The 20746-nt window shown below is 45.3% G+C and overlaps 1 non-coding gene across 1 annotated transcript; it reads right to left on the minus strand.

Annotated features, from left to right (window-relative positions):
- Positions 1-699: 699 nt before the first annotated feature.
- Positions 700-891, minus strand: LOC116973831. The gene has a single exon (XR_004412139.1). It is a non-coding gene; the product is annotated as a U2 spliceosomal RNA (small nuclear RNA).
- Positions 892-20746: the final 19855 nt, after the last annotated feature.

Raw genomic sequence — 20746 nt, forward strand, 5'->3', positions numbered from 1 at the left:
CCTTGAGATTGGTTTCATGTGACGTAAGTTAGTACGTGGTGATTTAATTGGATATAAGGAATCGATATCTGGTGTCCATATTGCTTAGTGATTTCAGCAAATATTTTTGGTTTAAATGTATGTTTACAGTATTTAACTCACCTGATAGGTGAGTTACTGATGGTCAAACATGTTTGACGACATACGGTTTCCAATTGTTAATAAATTGTCCCCTAATATCGATGTTCTCCGCCCAAGTGGTTTGGTATATGCCACCACTGATGTTGTTATCTTATAAACGAACATGCAAATTTGGTGGATTACTGAGCAAATGCTTCACTAGAATTAAGTAAGTTAATATATAACATGTTTAAGTCAATTCATATTGGCATTAAGTATTACAAGCTCAGTAACACATCAGGACACATAAGATGTTACTCAAAACAGGTGGAAGTGTACAACCATAATCCTTCCTGCCGATAAATTCCATGATAACACTACAGATTAATCCATTTGCCCCCATATTACAGGTATGGAGATAGTTTTGAACACTAGTATCTCAGCTCATAGGAAAGGTACAAAGTTCAGTAGCTGGTAATGCTGCTATATCCCAATTACTTTGCCACGTAGTTGATTGGTGGTTAATGCACCATGACTGATAGTCTTAATGAATACCAGATAACAACGTTGTGGATGGTCAACGTAAATATCTGGATATATATTTTGTGCACCGTTCCCAGAGGCACTGCAATACTGGGTCGATGCGTGGAGTGGACGGAGCAAGCCCCTATTCCATCTCCCTGTTCCAAAATTCAATTTAATATATGGTCCCTAGATAAGGGACGTATCAGATTATTAAACTGATAAGAACAGATACTACACTTGATCTTAGCCAAAAGGCCGAGAAGCGATGCAGCTAAAGCTGCATCCAAGGATAGTTTGTCGTTAATATATAGACATGCCATGACGGAATGTTTCTAAGTGTCAGGGCTAGTTGATTTTGGATAACTTTGACTTAAATGCCGCAACGCTCATCATGGTTACTCCATCCAGGTAATTGCGGTATATCCGAAACTTATATGAGAAGGTACTGAATAGTGTGCATCTTCAAGGTCGATGTCTACCATAAAGTATCCTTGGATCCATGGTAGTAGTTACAAATCCCATGAATGGGTATACCTGGTGAAATACTCAAGTGGTTTATCAACGATGGTGCGACATTCACCATCGTGGGAGGGTAGACCACTTGGGGTGCTTGCTGAATTGGTGGCAAGATATTAATTCTATTCCCCTTGTATTTATTTTTTGGTATATAACTACCAAGAGTGATAGCTTCCTAACCAGGCGTGATTCATCCACCCCTTGTTAGTACAACCCTTAACCTTTATGTGATGGTAGGAACCATACTTATCTGTCTTCATTGTTGTTTTCTTCGGTTTCTGGTTCCTTGTTCTTGTAGGGACGATGTTTGTTGGGGGGGTGGCACATTTTCCCCTGGGGCCTGCTCTGGGCCGTGGCCTAAAATGCTACAGGTTTGGCATGCAGGCCCCGAGCTTTCACCAGTACCATGAGGTAGACACCCCTGGTGGACACGTGGAGGTACTGCTGTCTGGTTTAGTGTGGTGCTCATTCCAGACTCTGCCCTCTTGTGCCGAATAGTTTGAACACTTCGTCCAGTTTTTTAGGACTGGTTTGGTAAGTGCCAGGTAGCAGGATCTGTGCTTATGAGGTCGGCGTTCTCATAGTCCTGTTAATTTCATAGATTGAGGGCAGGTTTGTGAGTTCATTTCAGAAGTTATGAGGTATACCGTTGAACAGTAGGGTCAGGTGTTTTGCCATACTACCCTGCCCTTCTGGAATGAGCAGGTGGACATGATAGCCGACGTCAGGGTACCAAATGCATTTTTAAAATATTTAGGTTAAACGCGCTGCTCAATGTATCCCCCAATAATGGCGGGCACTTTGAGTAAATGCAATTTAGGGGAGGCGTGATAAACCCAACGCCTCATGGCTACCTGTCTTGGAGAGGTTTTTTGGAAAAGACAGGTAGTAAGCTGGCCATCAGTTGAGACTGAAAAGCCATCTCGCTAGTGGTGGAGCCACATAGCGGCCACACCCAGCAGCTCTTCCTGATCCTGTACCTCAAGCATACTCCCGATATTGTTCAGCCAGTGACCCCTCTTCATGACCAGCCCAGCCACTGGTCACCCCAAAGCTAACCACACTAAGGAGGAAGCGATGGGCAGTGCCTAGGCACTGTGGAGGGTATGCCTGAACCCTCCAGCGAGACTGCCCCTCACGTAGCGTGTCTCGCAGGAGCTCCTGCTCCAGGAGCTGCTCCAGTGGCTCAGGCGGCTGTCTCTCTCCCTGCGGGTGGAGAGACGTCCCCTCCGACAAGTCGGAAGCCACCGGCCGAATGCCTCTTCGGATGGCTAGACATCCAGCCCGCAGCTCAGGCACTAGCGGGACTGGCTTCGGCGCGGTGTGGGGATAGCGGAACGCCCGGTTAAATGTTCCTACCGCCTTCTTCTGGAGCTTTTGTGCCTTGTAGTAGCGAGAGCGCCCCTCAAGCAGCGCGTCTCGCAGGCACCTGCACCGAGAGCCACTCCAGCGGCTCAGGCGGCTCTCTCTCCCCCCGTGCGGGTGGAGAGACGTCCCGTCCCAAATCGGGAACACCTGCCGGATGCCTCTTCGGGTGGCTATACATCCAGCCCGCTAGCGGGCTGGGCTCGGCACGGTGTCGGGGAATAGAGGAACACCGGGTCGCTCCTACCGCCTGTTGCTGCCCCCCTTCCCCCCGACGGGAAACGTTCCTCCTCGAACGGGGGACAGTTTTGTTCCAGAGCCTTTTTCTCTGCCTGTAAAACACAAGCAGAAAAAGGGGCTCCCCTGTAAAAGAAACCCGACCTCAGGATACTCACCTGACGGTCCGTTTCATCTGTTGCGGGAGTGCCTAGCTCCCGCTGCCGCTGTTGCACTGCTGGCGTAATGCCGCGCCTGCGCACTGAGCGGGTTCTTCACGTAGTCACTCACGTGACTCCGAAGTAAAATAGACTTGAACTTCCTATCCCAAAGTGTTGTGGGGAGTATCAATGCTGAATTTCATGCAGGCTTTCATTTGAAATACACTTGGACATTTGTTAATAAAAGCATGATCTTTTTTTTCTCTGACTCCCTGCTTAGAAGTCATCACATCAATAACATTATGAAGCTAATATGTTTAGTTCTTGCCAGCAGAGTGGAGCAGCGGTCGTGTTGCTGCCTTACAGCGCCAGAGACCTGGGTTTAATCCTGCCCATGGGTGCTGCCTGCACGGAGTTTGTATGTTCTCCGCGTGACCACGTGGGTTTTTCCATGGATGCTCCACGGGGCGGACAAGGTCGGCCGAAGGGCATGTTTCCACACTGTATCTCTAAACTAAACTAAACTTGTGCCTGCAACACACTTGTTTAAAGTAGCAGACATCAGGAAAAAAATAATGATGTATATCCTCGTAGAATGCTGACAAACCTATCCCATCAAAGCGTCTTTGTTATGCTCACAGTTGGACGAGAAAACATTCCTAAATCCAACAGTGTATTTTCTTGTCAGGGGGCAAGCAGGGTGAAGATGGGACAATCAAAATGTCACGGGTATAAGGTTTGGATTATAAAGTAAGCAGGGCTTGGGGAAGACTCTGGCAACTTGTAGAAATCTCTGGGCTTAACAATTATACATTCTGAATGATTGTCATGATGAATTCCTTCTCAAATCATCAAGAGTAAGACTGAGTAAGGTTACTGGTTAAATAATAGCTTGCCAGATAATTGAGGACCAACTTAGTCATTGTTTCATAGAGTGATACAGTGTGGAAACAGGCTCTTCGACCCAACTTGCCCACAACATGTCCCATCTACACCTGCCCGCTTATGGCCCATATCCCTCTAAACCTGTCCTATCCATGTATCTGTCTAACTGTTTCTGAAATTTGATCACATAAAGAGTGTTAGAAAGTTCAGTTTAATTCAGGCGGCACAGTGATGGCGCGGTAGAATTGTTGCTTTCCAGTGCCAGAGACCTGGCTTCGATCCCGACCAAGGATGCTGTCCGTACAGAGTTTGTACCTTCTCTCTGTGACCGCGTCAGTTTTCTCCAGGTGCTCTGCGACTCTTCAGACGTACAGATTTGTAGGTTAATTGGTTTTGGTAAAATTGTCAATTGTCCTTTGTGTGTGTAGAACAGTGTACGGGGTGATCGCTGGTTGGCGCAGAATTGATTGGCTGAAGGACAGGTTTCCCAGCTGTATCTCTAAAGTCCAAAGTCTAATTTAGAGAAGTGGCATGGATAAAGGACCTTTGGCCCACTGAGTCCGCGCCGAGCATCTGTTCACACTAGTTCTACCCTACACACGAGGGAGGCCAATTAACTTACAAACCCGTACGTCTTTGGGATGTGGGACGAATCTGAAGCACCCAGAGTTTTCTTGTATGTGCCGTAGTTACAGTTAAGAACAAAAGCTGTATAAAGGTACAGAAGGCAGAACTTGTATTGCATAATGATTGGTGATTTTTTTCCCCCCAATTTCTTCATTATTTTGTCAGTGCACCTTATGCTGCATTTAATTAATATTTACTTCATTAAATTTTAATTTCCAGCACATGCTCTGGAATATTAAACTAGACTAGCAATATATTTCCAGGTCACGCTGCTCTGCGAGGCTTGATGACCTCTCCTCACCCTCATACTGCACTTAGAGTCAGAGAGCTGTATAACATTGAAACAGACCCTTCAGCCCAAATTTCCACGCTGACCATGCCATTCTGGGATAGTCTCATTGTTTGCATTTGCCCAATATGTCTTCTAAACCCTTCCTATCCTCTCTGTCTTTAGAATGCTTTAGAAAAATCGTAAATTTAACCACTTCTGTAGCTTCCTGTAGACTTTAGGCTTTAGACTCTAGAGATACAGCGTGGAAACAGGCCGTTCAGCCCACCAAGCCGCGCCGACCAGTGATGGTACACTAGTTCTATCCTCCACACCAGGGACAATTTACAAAAGCCATTTAACCTACAAACCTGCACGTCTTTGGAGTGTTAGAGGAAACCTCAGCACCCGGAGAAATCCCACGCGGTCACAAGGAGAACGGACAGACTCCGTACAGACAGCACCCATAGTCAGAATTGAACCCGGTACTCTGGCGCTGTAAGGCAGCAACTCTACCGCTGCGCCACTGTGCTGCTTTTTTCCAGATACAGACTGCACTCTGAGTGAAAAAGTTGCCCTTGAGTTTGTTCTTAATTCTCTCCCCTCTCAACTTAGCCTATGCCCTCGAGTTTGAGAATCTTCTTCTCTGTGAGAGACTATGAGCATTCACTTTATTCATGCCTTTCATGATTTTGTGCACCTCAATAAGGGCATTCCTTTGCCTCTTACACTCGGAAGAAAAAAACTCCCAGCCTATCCAACCTCTCCCTGTAACCCAAGCCCGCAAGTCCTGGTAACATCGTAGTGAATCTCTTCTGTACTTAGAGGGCAGATGTAAGAGGCAATTGCCACCACTTTCCTGTATGCCTGTTGTAACACAAGCAAATTAAATTTAAATTTCTTTATTTATATAGCACATTTTTAGTCAACTTGCATTGACCCCAAAGTGCTTCACATAATTACATCCACACACACAGGCAAAGGTGGGTGAAGTGTCTTGCCCAAGGACACAACGACAGTATGCACTCCAAGAGGGATTCGAACCAGCTACCTTCCGGTTGCCAGCCGAACACTTAGCCCATTGTGCCATCTGTCGTCCCATAGCAAGGATATCAAAGGTTACGGGGAGAGGGCAGGAGAATGGTTAGACCATGGAAAGATAGACCAGCCATGATTGAATGGCGGAGTAGATTATGGACCAAATGGCCTAATTCTGCTCCTGTATCTTATGGTCTTATGGTCTAAACAGGCAACGTCTCCCTGGAGGTAGAGCACGGTGGCACAGCGGTAGAGTTGCTGCCTCACTGTACCAGAGACCTGGGTTTGATCCCGACCTTGCTTGCTGTCTGCATGGAGTTTGTACGTTCTCCCTGTGATCGCATGGGTTGCTCCAGTTTCTTCCCACCCTCCAAGGATGTGTAGGTTTTGTAGATTAATTGTGTGATGTTTGGTGGACTGTGTGGGGTGGGAGGACCCGTTGCTCCTCCCGTGCAGCAGGTGGCGTTGCACAGGACAAAGGGAGATGTTGTGTATATAGTTTATCCTGTCTGTAGACATTATGTGTGTGCAGCCACTTTGACTTGTCTTGCTGACAGCATTGAGTAATATATTGAAGACTTCTGTTATACCTTGAAGACTCTCAAGTTTCATGCAAACCTAGAAAACAAACACGAAAGTGGTGTCAGTAGTGGCATACTTCGGTTGCGTCCAAAGACCCAGATAAGAGCCTAAATTACGAATTGAGTTCTGTGGTGTACTCAAACTAACATGTCTCGGCAATTCGATCGTTTTGATCCCAAGCGAGAAAGGTGGTCGTCGTATTTAATGCGAGCTGAGTTTTATTTTGAAAGTATGGCAATTACAACTGACCAGAGGAAGAAGGCTCTCTTGTGTTCATCAATGTCTCCAGAAACTTTTGCACCGCTTCAAAGTTTACTTACAGAAGAAGTAACTGAAGCGTCATATGTTGAAATCACAACGGCTTTGCAGCTGCATTTTGAAGAAAGTCGAAATATCCTCGCAGCTCACCTTGATTTCTATAGGACGGTGCAACAGGAAGGGCAATCGATTACCGAATTTCTTGCCGAACTTCGCACCAAGGCAAAGGCATGTGATTTTGTAACTCAATGCTGCGAAAAGTGCCAAGACAATGCGTTGCGGGATAGACTGGTCATGGGCTGCAGGCACGCATTCATCCAGCAGGCGATTCTCAAGGAATCGGATGCCTCATTGAAGAATGTGCTGCAGTGTTGTAAGGTGACCGAGCTGCTGAGTAAAGAACTGCACAAAATGGCCAGCAAGAAAAGCGTCGAAGCTCCTCAGGAGGTGCAAGAAAGCGCAAAACATAGTCGACCAAATCGCGGAGACCATTTCTATTGAAGTGCTTGGTATGTCCACGATCACCGACAAGCCGAGGATTTCGCTGCGGGTCTCGAACGTCGATCTACAGTTACAGGTAGACAATGGTGCGGCAGTGTCGCTAGTGAGTCAGGACATCTGTGAGAGGATCGGATCGCCAAAACTGAAACCGGCCAACATCCGCCGTTTCGGATACAGACGACAGCCCATTCCCACGAAAGGCAAATGCACTGTCACTGTTTCTTGTAATAGTATGACACAGATGCCGCCGTTGATCGTCATTGGTAGAGAAGGTACATCCCTGTGCGCCATCGACTGGATCCATGCTTTCAAGCTTGACATGAACGCCTTGATGTACGATGGATCAACTATGGCATTGTCATCGACCACGGATTGCAACATGGTCAGCAAGTGCAAGAATAACCTGCAAAAACACGATGTCAAATGGCACTGATCCAAAGAGTGTGACCATGGATTCACCATGTTGAAGGAGATGCTTGCCCAGAAGACACGTTTGGTCCACTATGACCCATCGAAGCCGATCTCTGCTGGCCGCCGATGCATCGCCATATGGTCATGGAACTGTAATCTCACAAATGGCGCCGAACGGCTAGGAAGAACCAATTGCATTCACATCCAAAAAGCTGACGACCGCCAAGAAAAACTACAGCCAAGTGGAGAAAGAACATCATACAGATAAAGTGAATACTGATATCTCTTCCAAAGAGGACGCTGAGGAAAACTGTTGATTCCGAGCCTTTACCAAGAATTGTGAAACACAAAAAAGGCTGGAAAAAAAGAGTGAAGCGAGGTCCAGCCAAATGGAGACGTTCAAACTGGAAAGGGGGAATTTGATGTTTGGTGGACTGTGTGGGGTGGGAGGACCCGTTGATCCTCCTGTGCAGCAGGTGGCGCAGCACAGGCCAAAGGGAGATGTTTTGTGTATAGTTTATCCTCCCTGTAGTGTGTGTAGCCATTTTGCGTTGTCTTGCTGCCAGCATTGAGTAATGTAATAAATACTTCTGTTGTACCTTGAAGACTCTCAAGTTTCATGCAGACCTAGAAAACGAACCCTGTCCTTTTTCTAGGTCTGCATGAAACTTGAGAGTCTTCAAGGTACAACAGAAGTCTTTAATATATTACTCAATGCTGTCAGCAAGACAAGTCAAAGTGGCTGCACACACATACTGTCTACAGACAGGATAAACTATATACACAACATCTCCCTTTGTCCTGTGCAGCGCCACCTGCTGTACAAGAGGAGGAACGGTTCCTCCCACCCCACACAGTCCACAAAACATCACAAATTGGCTTCTGTGATTGTAAATTGTTCCTAGTGTGGAGGATAGTGCTAATGTATGGAATGATCACTGGTCAGCATCGACTCGGTGAGCTAAAGGGCCTGTTTCCACACTGTATCTCTAAAGTCTAAAAGTAGAGATCAGGAGTCTTGTCAGCCTTTTACACGGGAAAAATATGCACTGAAAGTGTTTGGTTATGTGCTTCTTCTTGCGTACGGCGTGCACAGCCTAAAGTTGGAGGACAACTTGTCCTATTTGATCTTATTTGATTGTGCACGCCGGGTTGATTGCATTCGTCGAAACCGGGGAGGTTGCAATCTTCCACCCCGGTTATGTGCTTAAATTCACGAAGTGGCTGCAAACAATTGTTGCATATGTTTATTCCATTGTTCTCCAGTGTGAAATAATTCACTGAAGTTTGCTGACAAAACAAAAAAAAGTCTTCAGAATATTTTTCCCTTTGAAAGATATGCTCAGAAAACAGTTGACTGAAATGGCAGCTGTGATACACAATCTAACAATGGGCAAAGAGGTGTAATTACCTATCATGTTTTAGCATTTATATTGAATTGTTAGATCGTAACAATAATTTTACCATCAATTGCAGCAAGTTAAAGCGAGCAGCTTCCACCATGATAAATCTCGTTATTTGTTTTTCCTTTATCATTAATGAATTCAATACTTCAAGAAATACATGCCGCCATAAAAAAAATATATTAGCCTGCAAATAGCACTGAATTATTGCTGAACGCAGATTTATTATTTAATCAACTCATTCCCAGTTGAATTTGGCTTACTTTGATTCCAAGAGATTAGTGTCGACAATTAAAGATTATCTCGTGGAGATTGGGGAGAGCTTTAATTTTAGATTATTATTATTATGTCTACTAAGGTAGAGTGAAAAGTTTGTATTTGCATGCTATCCAGTCAAGGAAAAGTCTATACCTGATTACGATCAAGTACACAGATAAAGGTTAAAGGATACAACATTAAGGCCAAGATAAAGTCTGATTAAACATTGTTCAAATGACTCCAATGATGTAGATGGGAGGTCATAACTTGGGCAGCACATTGCCTCAGCGGTAGAGTTGTGTCCTTACAGCGCCAGAGACCTGGGCTTGATTCTGACTATGGGTGCTGTCTGTATGGAGTTTGTACCTTCTCAATAAATAATAGACAATAGACAATAGGTGCAGGAGTAGGCCATTTGGCCCATTCGAGCCAGCACCATCATTCAATGTGATCATGGCTGATCATCCCCAATCAGTACCCTGTTCCTGCCTTCTCCCCATATCCCCTGACTACGCTATTTTTAAGAGCCCTATCTAACTCTCTCTTGAAAGCATCCAGAGAACCTGCCTCCACCGCCCTCTGAGGCAGAGAAGTCCACAGACTCACCACTCTCTGTGAGAAAAAGTGTTTCCTCGTCTCCGTTCTAAATGGCTTACTCCTTATTCTTAAACTGTGGCCCCTGGTTCTGGACTCCTCCAACATCGGGAACATGTTTCCTGCCTCTAACGTGTCCAAGCCCTTAGCAGTCTTATATGTTTCAATGAGATATCCTCTCATCCTTCTAAACTCCAAAGTGTACGAAGCCCAGCTGCTCCATTCTCTCAGCATATGACAGTCCCGCCATCCCGGGAATTAACCTTGTAAACCTATGCTGCACTCCCTCAATAGCAAGAATGTCCTTCCTCAAATTAGGGGACCAAAGAAAATTAACTTACAATGGTTCTTTATTGTCATGTATGGACAGCACAGTGAAAGATATGTTCTCCATATTCTCCAGTGATGCTGCCTGACCCGCTGAGTTACTCCAGTATTTTGTGTGTTTCTCGACCCGAAATGTCATCTCTCCAAGTTCTCCAGAGATGCTGCCGGGCCTGCTGAGTTACTCCAGCACTTTGAGTTGGTTGACTTCTCTAAATGCTTACATTTCAGGCATTTTCAGCCTTCATAACCTTAACATCAATACTTTGTTGCTTTGGCATTTTAGTGAAGACTTATATAACTGCTTTCCCGTGGGACTTTGTGTATTGCTAATTGTGTTTGCCCATGTTAATGACGGTGACTATGTTTCCAGAGTAATTTGCTGGCTGGGTTTTGATTTGGAATGTTAACGACATTTAAGTTTCTTAATTCTCTGTCAGTACATTACTCATTTTATGCACCACCTTCACAGATTTAAACTAGCAGTGCCAGTGAAAGAAACCAATTAACAACCCAATATTGCAATTCTCAGTGTTAGGCATTAACCTATTTGATTCAAGATGTAATAACATGTTTATTTACAACTATTTAAGGACACAATGCCAAGAATAGCTAGACTTTACTTTAACTTTACTTTAGAGATACAGCGTGAAAACAGGCCCTTCGGCCCACCAAGTCCACGCCGACCAGCAATCACCCCGTACACCCACACTATCCTACACATTAGGGACAATTCACAATTTTTACCACAGCCAATTAACCAACAAACCTACACTCCAAAGATGTGCAGGTCTGTAGGTTAATTGGTTTCTGTAAATTGTCCCATGTGTGCATGATAGTGCTAGTGTTGATGGCTAAGGGGTGATTGCTGGTATCTTTAGACTTTAGAGAAGATTTTTACCAAAGAGAATTAACCTACAATGGTTCTTTATTATCACGTAAATTACAGCACAGAAACAGGCTCTGCGGCCACCAAATCCGCACCAACCAGCACAATCCTGCACATGGGGGACCATTTACAATTTTTACCTAATTAACCTACAAACCTGTACGTCTTTGGAGTGTGGGAGGAAACTGGAGCACCCGGAGAAAACCCACGCGGTCACTGGGAGAACTTCCAAACTCTGTACATACAGCACCCGTAGTGAGGATCGAACCCTGGTCACTGGCGCTGTAAGGCAGCAGCAATACCGCTACATCACCGTGCCGACCCAATAAGAAACTTGTCCTGCTATAAGAGAAACAATATTGCCTGATTTACTCATTTTGAACTTGGGTTTCATGCTGCATCTTAGGTCCTGGTGATGTGATCAATATTTTATAAAACGTTAATATTCACATTATGCCCACAATCTTTTATCCTATAAGAATAATTCGATTGACTTCAACGTTGCCTAGCCCATGAATCTCAGCTCACTCCGTGAAAATTCTCTCAGCCATTTATAATTTCTTTAAGTTCAGCTGAATAAGGAATATAGCAGTCAAATATAGTCTGGATCAAAACTGGATCTGTGGAGTTTAGTGTTATCACGACTGACATGTCCCATATTGTTTGTTTTGGATTAAGTCATTCTGTAGTCTGCATTGGAGCTTCTAGGTGGCAGATTTAGCCAATCTGACATTATAGTTATTTAGCCAATATGTCACAATAGTTAGCGCAAGATCTTCAGTTGATGGAACGCTGTACTCCTGATGTGTCTGGTTATAGTGTCACAGCTTCCAGAACGCGAGCAGCACAGTGGCGCAGTGGCAGAGTTGCTGCCTCACAGCACCAGAGACCCGAGTTGGCACTTTCTCCCTGTGAGTTTTCTCCATTTTCACCCACATCCCAAAAACGTGTGGGTTTGTAGGTTAATTGGCGACTGTAAATTGCCCCTGGTGTGTAAGATGCAAAATGGGGATACCATGCATAGAGTCCCTTACGCAGAACAGAGGAGTCAAGAAGCACAGGTCATAGTTTTCAGCTGAGGAGGGAAAGATTTAATAGGAACCTGGGGGCATCTTTTTTTCCCCACAGGGCAGTAGGTATATGGAATAAGCTGCCGGAGGAGGTAGTTGAGTCAAGGTCTATCACAATGTTTAAGAAACGTTTGGACAGGTATATGGATAGGACAGGTTTAGAGGGATATGGGCCAAATGCAGGCAGGTGGGACTAGTGTAGATGGGACATGTTGGTCGGCGTGGGCAAGTTGGGCTGAAACGCCTGTTTCCACGCTGTATGACTCTAACATAGAACTAGTGTATGGGTTATTGTTGGTCAGCACGGACTTAGTGGGCCGAAGGGTCTGTTTCCACATTGTGTCTCTAAATTTAAACTAAACTAATTAACAGCCTGGTTTAATCCTAAGAACCTTGAACCCAATGTTCTAATAGTTATCGAGGTCCAAAAATGGGTAAGGGCAATGAGAAATGTGGAGGGTACCTCCTTGTGACCGTAAAGACATAGTTTAATAAAGGCACTGCTTGCTGGCTGGACACATTGATAAACTGTCTCGAAGGAACTGCAGATGCTGGTTTAAACCAAAGACAGACGCAAAAGGCTGGAGTAACTCAGCAGGTCAGGCAGTATCTCTCGAGAAAAGCAATAGGTGATATTTCAGGTCAAAACCCTTCTTCTGACTGAGAGTCTGGGGAAAGGAGAAGCAGGCTTTTTGTCCCACTGAGTCCGCGCCGACCAGCGATCACCTGTACACTAGTTCTATCGTGCACTCTTGGGACAATTTACAGGGGACAATTAACCTACACACCTGCACATCTTTGGAATGTGGTTGGAAACCGGAGTACACACTATCACGGGGAGAAGGTGTATATACTCCGTACAGACGACACCCGTAGTCAGGATCTCTGATGCTGTAAGACAGCAATTACTGCTGCACCACCCTGTCAGATTGTCTGCAGGTTATCTGGATCTTTATCTGGTTCACATTTCACACAGATTTCCTACCTCAGGTTCCCCTTTATTACATTTGACCCCGGTGTGTCTCTGAAAAAAACAAACTCTTTCTCCCTCGTTCTCTTTGCCCATTAGGAAAGAACTTTCTGCTGGGCATCTACCAACGTACAATCTCAAAAACCATACTGATGCTCATATGTTCATGTGATTGGCGCTGAATTAGGTCATTCTACTCCTCCATTCAATCATGGCTGATCTATCTTTCTGCCTTAACCCCATTAAGGTCATAAGGTTTGACCTTATGCTGACGAATATCTGACGGCGGATTTGTGGAATAAAGAATCTGTGGAGCAGCTGAACTACTGCCTCACTATTCCCGCATAGAACTAGTCTAAATTGTGCTCGCTATAGACCAGATGGGCTGAAGGGTCTGCTTCCATGCTGAACTGCACTAAAAGAGCAATCCATCTGGAACTTGTCTTCGGCCATCTCCGCTTAGTCCTGCAAATGTTTAATTTTAAACACTTCTCCAGTTCCTTTCCGAACACCATTATTAAATCTGCTTTCATCTGGTGGTTTACACCGAAGATAGACACAAAATGCTGGAGTAACTCAGTGGGTCAGGCAGCATCTCTGAAGAAAAGAAATGGATGATGCTTCGGGTCGAGACCCTGCTTCAGACACAATCCAATTACTGTGGAAAAAGATTTTCCTTGTGTCAGTTCTGATTCTTTGCACGTTTACTTTTGTTCCTCTATAATCTTGATCCCTCTACCAGTGGGAATAGTTTCTCACAATCTCCACCGTTTAAATGCTTTCTGTTTGTAAATTGCTCTATCAGATCCCCTTCTCGGCCTCCTCTCTTTCCAAGAAGACCCACCTCTGTTCCTCGAGTCTAGCCACGTAACTAAACTCCTTCATCACCAGAGTCATTCTGTTGTGTTTACCCTCCAAGGCCTTTACATCTTCAATAAACTGTAGTGCTCCAGTTATAGATAAACCTTGTTTTACAAAGAAATGCTGGAGTAACTCAGCGGGACAGGCAGCATCTCAGGAGAGAAGGAATGGGTGACGTTTCAGTTCAAGACCCTTCTTCAGACTGAGAGTCAGGTTAGCAGCAGACACAGAGATAAGGATGTGTAAGGTGTGAAAACAAGACATCAAAGGGGATGATGCTCAAGAAAAATGTAGAATAGATCAGTGTTAGCTCGGAGAAGGTGACAACAAAGCATTTAATCAGGAAGACAGTCAGACTGGTCAGAGAACCAGGAAGGTGGAGGGATGGAGAGAGAGGGAAAGCAAAGGTTTCTTGAAGTTAGAGAAGTCAATATTCATACCGCTGTGGTGTAAGCTGCCCAAGCAAAATATAAAGGTTCATCCGAACTTACTTGCTTTTATATTCCATGCTTCTATTTAGAAGTCCCTGGATTCCATCTGTTTCTTTTCCTCTATAAATTGTTTTCTTAACATGTCCTGCTATTTTCTGTGATTTATGACACATTGCCCCAGATAACTCCATAACAATTTTCCTTTCAGAGTTTTGCTCTCCATCTCATATTGTCACTCCTCATTCTTCTAGTTGAAATAAAATACATTGCAATGTTCTGCATTAGATTTTATCTGTCGCATTTCTCCCAATCTCAATTAATTTCAAATCCTTTACAGCTCCGCCACCCATTTCATGGCAACTGGTGGTCTGGCACCTCCTTTAATACACACATAATTACGAGAGCGCACTTGAAATCCCTCCCATTAGTCCCACTGAAAATGTGGCACCTAGGCAGGGTGAGGTGGCCGATCTCGACCTCATCAGGCCGATCAGTGGGTCCAGTTGCCGGGGCTCTGGAACTCCGGCCCGGCCTGAGCCAGCAGATCCGTTCCCATAGCCAACTTTGGGGGCCGGTATTTCGACCCCTAGGCGGACCATTCCGGGACTGTTTGACTCCTCGTGGAGGTCGTGACCTCTGCTGGTCCGGCAAAACAGATAATACAGCAAGGCTCTAGAACCAAGGGTGTTGGAAAATTGGTGGTGGACCTATCCCGTCATTCTCACAGTCCAATATGTCTTCAATTTTCTGTAATCAACTGAATTGTGAAAATTCTTTCCTGGTCATCGATGTCCAAGTCATTCATGTATGTAAAGTGGTGACCTGGGACCTGATCCTCTGAAGGGAGTTACTGAATGCTTCCCGAACGAACATCACTGCTGTGCTCTGTATCTTGTTACTTGGACAGCTTTCTAAGCTTGCTCCTATTGCTCCTTGATTTTCCATTGGCATAACTAATGAAGGCATTGGAGTGAATTTTGTGTTCAACCTGTAACCTGTATCTGGCTTCACATGGGACCCAGTTGCCCTCTTAACTATGGCTCAAATAGGAACCGACATATAGAACATCTCGTAGAGCAGTGGTAATTTTCTCAAATGAGTCGATTCATTCAAGGCCTTAGCAGCACATATTGGGAAATATTCTGAGAGAACGCAAAATATTTCAAAGATTTGCAGTATTTTTATATTCTCACCACACAATGGTTAATTGCGGATTCTACGGTTTTGAAATAATTCATCACTGATCATAATCTCTGTCGCCTTTCATCTCCCCCCCCCCCCCCCCCCCCCCCCCCCCCCCAAAGTTATCTTTTACCCCCTGTACCCTATTACTGGAAAATCATTCTCCCATTAGCTAACAAATGGGTGCAATGAAAGACACTTCTCCCCAATCACTTTTCTTGCCCTCTTTCTGGTTTACATTCAGGTCCTGTTAGGACAAGAAATAAATAGATTTATCCAGTATTTGGATTCTAGAGCATAGCTAGCTGAAGGTAAAAGAAACATTGGGAATTGTAAAGCGTAGGATGGAATTGAGGATGCTGGTTTACACCAAGGTTAGTCATAAAATGCTGGAGTAACTCAGCAGGACAGGCAGCATCCCTGGAGAGAAGGAATGGGTGACGATTCAGGTCTGAAGAAGGGTCTCAACCCGAAACATCGCCCGTTCCTTCTCTCCAGAGATGCTGCTTGTCCTGCTGAGTTACTCCAGCATTTTGTGTCTATCTCCAGAGATGCTGCCTGACCCACTGAGTTACTCCCGCATTTTATGTCTTTCTTTGGCAAACCACCATCAGCAGTTCTTTGTTTCAACTATTTATTCAGGACATCTTGTCTGTCCAACTCTACAGGTAAACTGTACTTGTCTGGGAAATTATTAGCCTATGATGCTGTTATTATGTTTTGACAAATGTATCTTTGTGAATTTAAACATTTATTCCTGCATGGTGTTTCGTGTGAATATTGACATTGAGTCTGCATGCTTGTAGACACAGGCGGACACCAGGATAGGACTGGAGGTTTCTCATGGTGGCTAATGTGAGAATGTTCCTTCTCTTTCAGGTTGACTGGTTTGAACTTGCCGTCGCCGGTCATCAGTAGCAAGAATTGGTTACGGCTGCATTTCACATCAGACAGCAACCATCGACGACGAGGGTTCAACGCCCAATATCAAGGTGAGAGATTCCTCCCATCAAACCAATGCAGCTCATCTCTCTGGTGACCAAACACAACTCTGATAAATCAGCCCTTCCAATTGTCCGCAAATAGAGGTGTACAAGATCATGAGGGGATTAGATGGGGCAAATGCACCACAGGCCAGGAAAAGGGGAAAGACCGTGAAATGATACCTGAATAGATCGGGCAGATGCACAGAGGCAGAGTAGGGGCATCCAGAGTTCAGAGGTTCAATGTGATGTGGGTAAAGCTTTAATCAGAATCTGAGGGGTAACATTGTCACACAAATGGTGGTGGGTGTATGAAACGAGCTGCCAGAGGAGGCAAATTCTATCAATATTTAAAATACATTTGGACAGGTACATGGATAGGATAGGATTAGAGGGTTATGGGCCAAGTGCAGGCTGGCAGGACCTATGTAGATGGGACATGTTGGTCGATGTGGGTAAGTTGGGCACATGGGCCTGTTTCCACGCTGTATAACTCTATGACTATATATACTGTATCTCTAAATCCCGTGGTTCAGCACCAGGTGCTAATTGCACTGTTGCCCTCAATAAACTGGGACCTGGAGTTTTTGTGTGCCTTTTAACGTGCCAGGGCACTGCATCTTGTGTTCCCTTTAATGCACCAATTCCTGGTTTCTGCACTCCCTTTAACCGACCTGAGAGACAGTTCCCTTGGTCTTTTTAATATATAGCAGGGGGCTGGGTTTCCCACACTCCCTTTGATACCTAATTCCTGCATTCCCTTCAATACGGCATGGGTCCATCATGATTAATGACTTCCCCACCCTCGAAAAGCAGGAATGGGAAGAGACCGCACATTGGCCTTTTGAATCATAAAGGATGATGTATGAGGTGGCTGGAGAGAGAAGGGGAGAGTGTTTGTAGGGTAAGGAGTGAGGAGAGACATGGTGCAATGTGTAACATGCGTATCACCGGTACTGACCTCCCCACCATCGACGGGATTTACAGGAGTCGCTGCCTCAAAAAGGCAGCCAGGATCATCAGAGACCCACACCACCCTGGCCACACACTCATTTCACTCCTGCCACCAGGAAGAAGGTATAAGAGTCTGAAAACTGTGACATCCAGGATCAGGAATAGCTACTTCCCTACAACTGTTCGGCTATTGAGGACAATGAACTCCAACTCAACTACAAACTCCAAACTTGCACTAGGGACTTTAGGGTTTGTGTATTTTTTAATGTGTTGACTCTTCTTTCCTTATTATATTATCTGCTAACTACTGTGTTTACAAACCTGTTATGCTGCTGCGGGTAAGGATTTCATTGTTCTATTTTGGTACATACGACAATAAAACACTCTTGATTCTCGAAGACAGAGACAAAAAGCTGGAGTAACTCAGTGGGACAGGCAGCATCTCTGGAGCAGAGGAATGGGTGACATTTTGGGTCGAGACCCTTCTTCAGACCCGAAACTTCACCCATTCATTGTCTCCAGAGATGCTGTCTGTCCCGCTGAATGACTCCAGCATTTTGTGTCTGTCTGCAGTTCCTTCTTACACTTTTGATTCTCAACAGCAGTGTTGGTTTCTGCACTCATCTGATTCCCACACTCCCGCAGCCCTTTTAAGGCGGAGAAGGTTGATATATTCTTGTCTAGTGCGGGTGTTGAGTGTTTTGAGGAGAAGGCAGGAGAATGGGGTTGAGAGGGAATGATCAATCAGCCATGGTTCAATAGCAGAGTAGACTTGATGGGCCGAATGGCTTAATTCTGCTCCTAGAAGTTATGAACTTCTGAAGTGATGGTCCAACACTCTGAGCATACTCCCCTCATTCTACTTGCCCACTCTTCCTTGAAACGTATCCATTTCAGTGAAAACATGGATCACGTCAGAGTGAAATATCTGCAAGAAAGTGAATTAAAGTGGTTTGGAGTATTAATAGGAGTGACAACACCAGGCGGCAATGTGGCACAGCGGTAGAGTTGCTGCCTTACAGCGCCAGAGACCCAAGTTCGATCCTGACTATGGATGCTGTCTGCACGGAGTTTGCACGTTCTCCCCGTGACCGCATAGGTTTTCGCGACCAGGATCGAACCCCGGTCTCTGGTGCTGTGAGGCTGCAATTCTACCACTGTGCTGCCTGAAAGTCTAGGTGGGGTATTGGAGAGGCAGTGGGGTGAGGGGGTGGGGGGGTAGAGGGGGAGTATGAGGGTATAGTATGAGGGAAGAAGGGAGTAATAACGTTCCAGTAAGGGTGAGTCAGTAATGTGCGGACCACATTAATGAAAACTATGTAACCTGCATGTGATGCCTTGGTGTCCCTTCACTGACAGCTATTCAGGTTGTCCATAAGGTGTGCAATCAGATGATAAAGACTGGTTTATGTACTATTGGCTGTGAGCGAAAATTGATGCCTCCAGGATGTTACTTCTTTAGAGATTATGTCATGAGACATGGGTTTGATCCTGTCTGTATGGAATTTGTACGTTCTCCCCGCGACTGCTTGGGTTTTCTCCGGGTGCTCCGGTTTCCTCCCACATTCCAAAGACGTACAGGTTTGTAGGCCAATTGGCTTCTGTAAATAGTCCCCAGTGGGTGGGTGTACGGGGTGATCGCTGGTCGTGCAGACTCGGTGCGCCGCAGGACCTGTTTCAGTGCATCTTTAAAGACTAAACTAAAGACTTCATTGGATGTTAAGAATCCAAAGGAGAGTACCTATTCCACAATAATCCCACAGGACCCGATTTTCAGTGTGTTTTTGGCTCATCTAGTCTTTCAGCTGAGATTAGTCGGCCTAGAAGTGACCAGAAAAATAAACCAGCACAAGGCCAATTATTTTTTCTGATTATTGATCTGGATTAGTCGCCTCCCTGCATTGTGATGCTTGCTTCATGTATATATAGCTTGCAGACCGCAATAATAGTATTGTCATTCCATTGCAGGTGTTATTTTTAATTCAGTTCTGAGATTTTCGAGACCAAATGCACTGTGACAGGTATTGACCAAGCTGACTTGCTATTTATGCACCTTGCATGGTGGTTGGCAGCAAGTGCGGAAAATTAGGAAGGAAATTAAATTACGTGCAGACGGTTTTAAATGAGTCCTCTGACCATCTTAGTTCTTTGAGTGGGATGGTAGCTCGAATTAACAGTTTAGTTCTGAGGTACAGAGTGGAAACTAGCCCTTCGGCCAACCGAGTCCGTGCAGATCAGCGACCCCACACACGAGCACTATCTTACACACTTGGTGCAATTTACGATTTTACAGAAGCCAATTTACCTACAAACCTGTACATCTTTAGAGTGTTGGAGGAAACCAGAGCACCCAGAGAAAACCCACGCAGGCACAGGGAGAATGTACAAACTCCCTACAGACAGCACCTGTAGACAGGTTTGAACCCAGATCTCTGGCGCTGTAAGGCAGCAACTCTACCGCTGTGCCACTGTGTGGGCTTGCAAATAAAGATATAAACAACAAGTGCATCTGACACGAAGTTGTGGAAGTGATTTTATGAGATATCCATGAAGGCAGTTACTTTTAGTTGTACAGGTATCTATATTTATATGAAGTTGATTAGTACGGGAATCAGGGGTTATCGGGAGAAGGCAGGAGAATGTGGTTGAGAGGGAAAGATAGATCAGCCAGAATGAATGGCTTGAATGGCAAAATAGATTGAATGGCGGAAAAGACTTGATGACCCGAATGGCTTAATTCTACTCCTAGAACTTACGAACGTCTGAACTAAGTGCAGCTGCTGCTATGATTCCGTACTCTTACATGTGTGAAAGTGTGATCTGCTTTTTAGTAGACTTCACATAGAAGCCAAAGATACAGGGCTTAAAATGGCGACTCCCTGATCGGGTTGCCAGCTGTCCCGTATTAGCCGGGACATCCCATTTTTTGGGCTAAATTGGTTTGTCCTGTACGAGACCGCCCTTGTCAAGTATTTGACTGCTACTACTCGGGTCGAGGGGACTGTCGGGTTGGAGTGCCGCGTCCGGCCCAGCCTCATCCGTCCCGACGTAGTGCAGCCCATGGAGTGCAGCAGCAGCTCCTCGCCCGTGGCCCCATCGGTCGGCAGCCTGGACAGCTGTCCGACCTTCGGAGCTTCGCTTACCGCCGACACCACCATCCCTCCTTCTCGTGGCCAATCTTCAGTTCATGATTTGGATGGGGTGCCGGACTTTCCGAATCTCCTCAGCTGGCCCGCTGGTTGGCTTTGTGTGCAGTCCAGCACCCGGGCCAACTCATCATTCACCCAGCCACGGCCGAATCAGTTAATGAATTGGCGTCGGGAATTTGTCCCGTATTTTGACCATTTGTCCCTTATTTGGGAGTGAGAATGTTGG

Source organism: Amblyraja radiata, chromosome 5 (genome assembly GCF_010909765.2).
Source record: "Amblyraja radiata isolate CabotCenter1 chromosome 5, sAmbRad1.1.pri, whole genome shotgun sequence".
Lineage (NCBI taxonomy): Eukaryota > Metazoa > Chordata > Chondrichthyes > Rajiformes > Rajidae > Amblyraja > Amblyraja radiata.